Source organism: Dermacentor variabilis, chromosome 2 (genome assembly GCF_050947875.1).
Source record: "Dermacentor variabilis isolate Ectoservices chromosome 2, ASM5094787v1, whole genome shotgun sequence".
Classification (NCBI taxonomy): domain Eukaryota; kingdom Metazoa; phylum Arthropoda; class Arachnida; order Ixodida; family Ixodidae; genus Dermacentor; species Dermacentor variabilis.
In genome coordinates this window covers 96,434,484-96,442,874 of record NC_134569.1, presented here as the reverse complement: position 1 = coordinate 96,442,874, position 8,391 = coordinate 96,434,484, and the positions used below count along the sequence as shown (strand labels likewise).

Genomic DNA, 8,391 nt, shown 5'->3' with positions numbered 1-8,391 from the left:
CGACGGTGCTGCCATGTGACATCCTGTGGTTCACGGGAAAGCTTATGGGCCAAGCAGCCAACACGCCATAACCCAATATCTGTTTACTCAAGACTCTGAAGTTTTGGCAAAAGGATGGTTTTAAAGGTCTAAAATTCAATTTTCGATAGCGACAGCCTTCAAAGATTTTTACCAGCATAGGTGAACCAAGCGCTTGCCTCTAGTACTTCATTCCTAAAAGAGTGCCATGCAATTAAGCTGGCGACCGGTCACAGTTCAATTGCTTTTTGCTCTGTTAATTAATGGAACTCTAGGCTAATAGTAAAATAAAAGCTTGCTGTTCCAGGCTAAAATATCGCCTTTGGCTGAACAGTGATACATTATGGCTGTAAACAACGATTCGCCGAGACGATCGAGTTTCATTTTAAAACCAGTGATGTCAAGCAGTACCATGAGCGGCTGAAGGAAAAAAATGGCAGTGGCTTAGCTCGGCTACGCCAGGATATACGTAGCGAAAGCTAAGGCATAGCATGGTTTGCCTTCGTTAATCTTGATTGCAAGGCCAGGTTAGTCTGGTTGTCTAGCTATGTTGCGGCGTTTAGCCAGTCGTTCGGCGCGCTGTTCGTATGTTTCCCGGGCGATTCGTTTCCTCTTCATCTCGTTCCAATGTCGATTCCAGGCCTCCTCCTGCCTATCAGAATTGACGCCGTTCATACTGCCGCCTCAACTGTGGTTGCGGTGCACGCGAGCTCTCCTTTTCAACAGGCATGCGACGCAGCTGGTGAAGCCATCGGAGGCGAACGCAACGACGAGGAACGTGGTGTGACGTCATGTGCCTCCTCGAAGCACGGCCACGGCGAAATTGCAAGTTCGCGGCCAGCAAAGCTTTCGCTTTAAAAGCGCCTTCCGTTCACCGCTGTATGATAATGTTATCAGATGTCGAGGGGCCGCCTTCATCTCCACTCGAGGCATCTTTTTTTAACTCCTTGCGTTGATACCCGCCAGTGTGGCTTAGCGGCTATGGTGTGTTGCGCTGCTAAGCAGAAAGCATAGAGAAAGCATAAACTCGCGGGATCAAATCTCGGCCGCGGCGGCCGCATTTCGATTGGAGCAGAAACGCCTTAATTTGTGTCCCGTGCGTTGGGGGGCAAGTTAAAGTTCAGCAGCTTAACGGAATAGCTACGTCATGGGCTACCGCGGCGGATCTTTGCGTGTCTCATTCTTCTTGACCCCGAGGCCATGCAATCGTGTCAGCAGCGTCTTGTAATACGGGCTGATCATTTTTAAGTGTTACGGATTTTTTAAAATCTCCCGTGCCAGGTAGCATAATTATTGTACTTGAGCTGGATTATTCTAAGAGGCGAACACTCCTAGCAGGAGAAATCGAAACAGTAATTTAACTAATTACACAAATCCCATAATTAACTACTTCATTACTTTTACGGCATATATTGCAATTTACGCATTGTAGCAGGAGAGCTTGCAAGACGTATCCACTTGACATGAACTTCCAAGAGGACAGCAGTCTTGTGATATTTCCCAAGGGGTGGGACGAAATACATGGCCGTTCCAGTTACTTTTGTGCTTCAATGCATAAAAGAGCGTTTTGTTAAAATAATAAGTGGAACAGCAGCCAACATTTACGGTAAGTTTGAGGGCGCATATCTCCAAACTGGTGCAATTCTGGAAATTCATTGTCGCTGAGCCAAGTGGTTCAGCAACACGTAATCATAAGCCCTGAGCGGCTACGATATATATATATATATATATATATATATATATATATACAGTAAAGGCTTGCTTCCTCGTACCACCTAATTTACGAGCCATATCTGAGGGTCATCACAGCTCCTCAATTCCACGGTCTTTTGCCGCTATAGCATGTTAGCTTTGGACCCCAATGTCCCGTTTAGCGTTGAGTGACACAATTTTGTTTACGGTAGCTTAAGCGCGAAAACACACGTAAACCTTGAGCATAAGTTTCCTGCATGAGTCGCGTCCTAAGTATGCCAATAAAAATTTGTATGAAAATGTTTGAAAAGCAGTGCTGTTTAGTTCGCTTACAGTCGCAAGCGCTATGACAGTGAGCGAAGTAAAACAACAATGAAGTAGCTTTCACTGCTACTTAATGAAGAGTATAGCACGACGGTGATTGAAAATGACACTCAGACATTTAATCCCATATAGCTCTTCTCCGGCGAAAATAATTTTGGGTGTCATTTTCTTCGGCAGATTCGAGTAGCACGTCGTGACGAACCTGAAGAACTTGAGATGCAATGTTTCAGTTAACTTCTTCCCAAGGCTTGCTCAGCAGGCTTCTGGTTTTCCTACCATTCACCCGCTGGTTTTCTCAATTCCTACTGAAGAATATTAGTGCTAGTAGCGGCAGTAACAGCAACAGCAGCTTCCGTAGCAGCTTCCGCAGCAGCTGCGGCAGCAGTAGCTTCGCTTTTCTGCTTGATCTGCTCTTTTAAACCGTCCATCCTGGCCAGTAGCGCCTCGTACTGGAAATGACCCTTCGCATTGACGGAGAAACTGTCCTTCATCTCCGTGCCTGTAAGATGGAGCTTTCCCTTGACGATTTCCTCATACCTGGTGTAGGACTCGGAGAAGGATTTGATGATCTGTTCCCTGAAGACCGCCGGACAGTCGGGGCTCTCCTTGAGAGCGGCTTCGACCTGGTCGCACACCGCGACCCTGATGGTCTCGTGCTGAATGTAGTCACCGTAGCGGTCGGCTTCACCAGGTGTCCGTTCTTTCATAAGGCCGGGCTCGTTGTAGTAAGGCTTCTCGGTCATCAGAGACTGCACAGATATCAACACGCTCTCGATGCCTTGAGCCGGGCTCCACGGTGGTCCGGTCCAGGTTCCAAGGATACTGAGACAGACCTTGCCGCTCGAGTACAGGTTCGGATTGAAGCGCACTCGGCCAGCATCCGTGGTCATGATTCGAACGCGGGGTGGGCTGAGAGGATAGTCAGTTGGGAACTTCATAAAGAACTGGAAGAAGCCTCCCTCGTATGGCGTTCCACCAGGACCGACGACCAGGGCGTGTATCCTGGTGACGTCTTCCTCCTCGGGCGCGATGAACAATCCCGCAGGAGGCTTGGCGTCGAAGTCCGCGATGTCCCGCTTAACCCTCATCAGGCACTGCGGGCTTGGCTGCTCATTCTGGTAACCAAGGGGGTCCCAAGATTGAAGAAGGCTTCCCAACATAATTATGCGCAGCAGGGCCTATGCAATTTTGAAACGATGAGCGAGCCGAATCGAACTAAAGCGAGCCGAACGATCCACCGCTCCGGTGATATTTCAGGCTGCTTGCCTCTTTCTTCTTTTTCTTCCGCTCGTCCTCGAGGCATATATTTAGGGTCATTCGATTGCTGATAAAACCCGGGAATTGCCAATAATTGCATCCTGAACAAAATGTGCGAACATCGGATTGAACATATGTCTCCCCGAAGCGTAAAGATTAACCATAAATGTAGGCATCACAAAACCAAGGAACGCTGCCAACCTTTTATGGCCAAGAGATCAAAATGTATCATCTTATAAATATTATTAACACATGCAATTGTATATGCTTCGTTTTCACTTAACGCTCAAGCGAAAACCAGCATGTATAAATATATAACAAGTTCAGCACTTGCTCGCCTTGAGTAAATAAACGCCTGTTCTTATAAAGGCTACCAGTGCATATGACAATGTGCGTCAACAAGGCCTTGTAGTATAATGGAAAACATCACACCTCCTGCGAAGCGTGTCCACGTGCACTAATGCTTGTACTTTTTTTCATTTGTGGAAAAAATGCAGAAAACAAAGTATAGAAGGAGAGACCGCCAATCCCGTCTCTATTTGTTGCTTATGTTAGCTTGACAACGAACATTTGCAGAGACGAGTTTGTGAGTTAGTCACATGATCTGCGAGCAGTTCTCTTTTCTATTACATGGCCCTGTGAGTGAATTCGCTTGTTTAAAAAGAACGTTTGCAACCAAAGGGAGACTATTGCTTGTGTTAATTGTTTGTCATATTTACCAGAAATATCTCTTAATATGGGCTGCTCAAAACTTCCTATTTCTCCTCGGATTCTTCCTTTAAAAACACCACCTAATTTTTACCCCCCGAATTTCGAAAGATATAAAACCCGGAAACTGAAGCATTTTACATATATTGCATGGTTCCACTCAGAGTAACCAACTGAGCGCATGCAACGCTCGAATTTCGGTGGACTGAGCATACTTTAAAGGTGCGCTTTCTTTCTTACGGTAAATTTGTTTCATTAAGAAAATAGGGCAACGCACAATAGATAAAGTCATACACAGAAAAGGTGACCGATGTCACCAATAGCAAGCTCAATTTCAATAATGGCAACGTCAACAAGTACTGTTTCGACAACCCGGACTGAATTTTATGAAATTTATGACGTTCTTTTTCTGGGAGTCCTCCTGGACACTGATTATGAATCTTTGCTCAATTGTTAAGATATTTGCACTTCATACAAAGTGCTTTACTGCTAAATTTATAGAACAATATGTTATTTTAGGGCGCAGCTCTTAGGCGCCCGTTCCTGGGTTGAGCGTCGGCGCCCCTCGGCGTAAGCACGCGAACGCGCTCGTGCCACTGTCGTCGTCTTCTTCCACTGCTGGCTCCGACGGCACTCATCATGCCAGTGTTCCCATACTGCCTCTCCCTCTTCGAAGGCGCCGACGACACCGGCGCACTGCCAGTCGGTGCCGTGATTTTGGTCTCAAGTTCTTTGCCTCAAGAGAGAGAGAGAGAGAAAGGCAAAGGAAAGACAGGGAGGTTAACCCGAGATTATCTCCGGTTGGCTACCCTGTACTGGGGGAGGGGCAAGGGGATGCAATAGGTGAGAGTGAGAAGGATAAAAAAAAGAAAAGAGAAACCTAAACACACACACGCACGTACACACGAACTGTTTCTGTAGGCACTGTCACGCAGCTCGCAAAGGCGCTCCTAGTCTTACGCAGTGTCACCGTATAGTCCTACGTCACACAGTGTACATTCACAATTTATCAGAAAGTCTCGTGTCTTTCAAGTATCGCAGCAGCGCCTTCATAGCAGATCGCGCTGATGTTCGGGTAGGCCAGTTTCCAAGGATCTTTTCTGACATTGGGCGCTTGTCTAGTTTGTCTAGGGTGGCTGAGAGGATCGCTCTTTGTGGGTTAAAACGAGGGCACTGACAAAGAAGATGCTCGATTGTTTCATTGCACCCGCAGAAGTCACAAAGTGGGCTGTTGGCCATTCCGATAAGGAAAGAGTAGGCATTTGAAAATGCTACTCCAAGCCATAGACGGACTAGAAGGGTGCAGTCACGTCGTGGAAGCTCCGGCGGAATACGGAGCTGTAAGCTAGAGTCCAGGGTATGAAGGCGTGCACTTGTGAAATCGGATGAATTCCATTGGACTAATGTCAGGTCACGCGCAAGTGTGGAAAGTTTTTTCGCTGCGTCGGCTCTAGAAAGAGGAATGGCAAAGCAGTTGACGCCTTCATGGGCAGATCGGGCAGCTGCGTCTGCTCGATCATTGCCATGTATGCCACAGTGACTAGGCAACCACTGATATATTATATCGTGTCCTTCGTCAACTATTCGATGGTGGAATTCTCTGATTTCTGCGACGAGCTGCTCATGTGATCCATGGCGCAGTGCTGAGAGTACACTCTGTAGGGCTGCCTTGGAATCACAAAAGACTGACCATGCGTGGAGTGGTTCCTCCTGAATGAAATGATGAACCGCACGCAGGGCTATCAGTTCAGCAGCTGTCGTTGATGTTACATGCGACGTTTTTAGCTGTATTTTGACGTATCGTCTTGGTATCACCACAGCGGCAGCTGCACTTTCAGATGTGACTGAGCCATCGATGTAAACGTGTACGCGACCACTGTGCACCTCATGTAAAAGTTCTAATGTGGCCTGCTTAAGGGCAAACGACGGCATGTTGGATTTCTTCATGATTCCTGGGATGGTGAGGCGTATTTCAGGTCTGTGCAGGCACCATAAAGGTGAGGATGGTCTTGCTGCAGGCATGTAGTTCGATGGCAATGAGGTACGATTGGCATCAATTATACGACTGAAAGTTGTGTGTGGCCTTTCTGTGGGTAGAGCGGCAAGATGGTGAGAAGGTAGTCGGGCAACGTGCCGAATATGCGCCCTGAGAGCGTCGGTTGCCAAGTATGTTGATATTGGGTGATCTCGGGCTATCACAATTGTTGCCGCTGTAGACGCACACCTCGGAAGACCGAGGCACGTCCTTAGGGCTTGAGCTTGTAGTCCCTGGAGTACACGCAGGTTTGTTTTGCAGGTGTTTCCAAGCACAGGAAGGCTGTATCTTGCGTAACCGAGAAACAAGGCTTTATGAAGCTGCAGCATTGACCGCACCGATGTGCCCCATGACTTTCCGCCGAGAAATTTGAGGAGATGTATTATTGTAATTAACCTCTTCTTTAGGTATGAAACATATATGCGGGCTCCATGATAGGTCGATCGCGGTCAATAATTACTCCTAAACAGCGGTGTTTCCGTGCATTTGTAACTGCCTGCCCATTGACGTTTACATTGTAACGCTTCATTGCCTTCCGAGTGAATGGAACAATGCAGCAATTCTCTGAAGACAGCTCTAAGTGCTGTTTTCGCAAGTACAGTGATGTCAACGTAGCTGCCTTTTGTAGCCGTGCTTGTAGCTGCAGTCGTGTTACAGCAGACGCCCAAATGCAGGTGTCGTCGGCATATATTGATACTTGAACTGTGTTGGGCAAGCATCTGACTAGGCCAACGAGCACTAGGTTGAATAGCGTCGGGCTCCCCCCCGAACACTCCACCTTGCGGTACTCCACGGAACGTTTGGTGTTGAGTCGTGACGCCATCCTCGGTCATCACGAAGAGATGCCTGTCGGTCAAATAACTGCCTCAATATATCGCGAAAGGAAAACACATGTACAGCTGCGCTCAAATTTCGAGCTATAGGGAGCATCGTAATCGTCGGACATTTTTTCATAGCTTTAATTCTTCCTCAAATGTTTCCGTTATTTTCTAGTCAGTACTAAGCCTATCTTTCTAATTTCAATTGCCCCTTCGTGGAACCCCCATAGTGGTCATGAACTCCGCCATCAGTAAAAGAAAACCAACCGCGAAAGAGAAGTCATAAGAGAAAGGCTGCGAAGTTAATCAGGCTGAGCCCGGTAGGCTGCACTGGGAAAGAGGGAAATGGGAATGGATTATGAGAAGGAATAGAGAAGTTCACACTTTGCACTGGTACACGAACACCCTCTCAATAACACAATCAAGCGTTCATCGCTGAGGCAATCACAAGCGGCCATATAGGCTGGTGCATCTCAAGAAACGCAGCAGCGCTTTGAGCTTTGTGCCACGATTCCAAGATCTTCCCTTCTGTGAAAGTCCTGTCATTAAGTGCCCTAAAGCTACCCGAAGAGTTATCCGCTCATCATCGTATGTTAGGCAGTCACACAGGCAGTGGCGTAGCAACAGGGGGGGCCGGGGGGCCGTGGGCCCCGGGTGCACGGGGCCAGTAGGGGGGGGGGGTGTCATATACGTCTGAAAACACCCGAAAATTGTCGATATCCTCGCCTTCCTCGACTACACCCGGGGGGGGGGGGGTGACAGAAGAGCTAAGGGCCCCGTGTGCCAGACGACCTAGCTACGCCACTGCACACAGGAGATGTTTGATCATTTCTTCTACCCCACATGTGCTACAATTCGCACTGTCCGCCATTCCAATAAGGAATGAGTAGGCGTTCATGAAAGAAACTCCTAGTCACAGGCGGCGCAGTAACCTTTCTTTCCGTCGACTAAAACCGCGTAAAAGTTATAATCTCATGTATTGGTCCATGTTATATAGGCGCTGTTATGATTATGTAGTCCAGGAAAAGCTATACCGCATATCAAGCTATGTCCGCACAAGAATCATCAGAACGAAGCACGTATAATGTTTGTTAATCCTGTCTATATTTTATTGATTTGTGATGCTTGAGAGTTCAAGAGATGTGTCAGCATGAGTCCCACAGTCCTTGTCTGTCGGCAATTCTTGATGCTTTCCGCCGCGCTGGGCTCTAGCTCAACTCTTTTATAAGAGTTGTTGGTTTAAACCCGTATGGGTTTCCTTTGTAGCAATTGCTACGAACGGGTGGATGTCTGATTTTCCCTTTAACAATTACTTCTATCCACCTTGCGGGTTTCCGCGGAACTATTACGTCAAACGCTTGCCTTTGCTTTGAGTTGTTGACAAATTCGACTTCGACCGACCATCTGCTAGCTGCCTGGTTAGCTCAGATGGTAAAGCGGCTACCCCGGAAAGGCGGTGGTCCCGGGTTCGAGTCCCGGACGAATTTTTCTGCAACTTTTAGGCTTTTCTTTCGAGGAACCCGCATGGGTTTCCTTTGT

At 47.6% G+C, this 8,391-nt stretch overlaps 1 pseudogene; it reads right to left on the bottom strand.

The window, feature by feature from the left end:
• Window positions 1-2,128: 2,128 nt before the first annotated feature.
• On the bottom strand, window positions 2,129-3,301 carry LOC142570905 (ubiquitin-conjugating enzyme E2 Z pseudogene; annotated as a pseudogene).
• Window positions 3,302-8,391: the final 5,090 nt, after the last annotated feature.